This window comes from Pteropus vampyrus, unplaced genomic scaffold (assembly GCF_000151845.1).
Source record: "Pteropus vampyrus isolate Shadow unplaced genomic scaffold, Pvam_2.0 Scaffold257, whole genome shotgun sequence".
In the NCBI taxonomy this organism is placed as follows: Eukaryota; Metazoa; Chordata; class Mammalia; order Chiroptera; family Pteropodidae; genus Pteropus; species Pteropus vampyrus.
Window position 1 is genome coordinate 238,571 of NW_011889038.1, and position 1,237 is coordinate 239,807.

The window sequence follows — 1,237 nt, forward strand, 5'->3', positions numbered from 1 at the left end:
CTGATTGTAGGAAATGCTGCTACTTGTCACTCTGTAACCTGCATCTCGCATTAAATTCCGGATCACAGTCTCTAATATGTATATATTTTTAATTGCATTTCCAAGTTCATTTGCATGTGCAGATTGGCTTTCCGCCCGAATGACATCAAAGAGAAACACATCTCCTTCTCTTCCTCTCTCTCCCCTTCCCGTCCCTGCCTTTCTCTCTTTCCTGGAGCAAAAAGCCTCTTCCCAAATTGATTAGAGCTTCACCCATGGACAGCCTGCTGGCGTCCCCCAGGGAGGCCCCTACAGACCCCCATCTGCCATTTCAAGTAACTTTCTGCTGCCTCCTCTCAGAAGATGAAAAGGCAGTCATACTGCCCCTAAAGATGACCCCCCATTGCCATCTTTTAGAGCCTTTTTGATTGTGAAGGGTGACCTCCCCTGCTCCACCTTGTATAGACCGAGAGCAAGCCCGTGCAGCCGGGCTGGGTGACGAACAGCCCCTGCTCCTTCTGAACCGTCTTTCTGAAATTAACCTGCACCTAGAGGTCTACAGTCCATGTGATTCAGTAAGTTACACAAGATGGGCAGTTCCAGAATGCACTGGGGCCGGCAAAGCTGCTTGTCCCTGCCTCGTGCAGATCAGAAGCCAACTGCTCTGAAAGCCTCACAGCCATTCTAAAACCACCAGGGTGTTGCCCCAGAGTCCTTTCTTGGTGGCCCTGTTGTCACACGGGGACACTTTGTGTAGGACCTCCAGAAGTCCCACACAAGGCTCACGCTTCTGAAAGAAAACTCTCATGAACAGAATTTAACTGCTTAAACAGAAACAACGGCTTCTTGTGTGGCTGCACTATGTGGAGTGTGTGGTCAGGAGCCTGTAGTCCCTGGGGGCTCCCGGGGTTTCCTGGGTACCGTTCCTGTCCGCACTCAGGGCCATAATTTCCCACCTGTAAGAAGGGGACTTGGCGAAGGTGCCCTACAAAGATCCCTTGCCTCTAGCAGCCTATGCTTTAAGCCGCCAGGCCAAGTCTGGGGGTGTACGCTCTCACTTTCCACCAGACCCCAAGCTGAGGGCCCAATCCCGTCTATGGACACACCAACCCACAGAGGCTTCTGTCCCGTCAGAAAGCCACAGGTGCCTGCCAACCTCTCCACGGCAGTGACGTCTCTGGGGCACTGCCAGCTTTCCGCTTCTCGTATCACTGTTAATAAAGTGATACTGCTAACAGTCCCCCCAGTGATGAATCAC

At 52.1% G+C, this 1,237-nt stretch overlaps 1 protein-coding gene across 1 annotated transcript in view; it reads right to left on the bottom strand.

Annotated features, from left to right (window-relative positions):
- Nucleotides 1–1,237, bottom strand: part of PHF21B (PHD finger protein 21B) — a 69,544-nt gene that overhangs the window by 67,976 nt on the left and 331 nt on the right. The window lies entirely within an intron of this gene.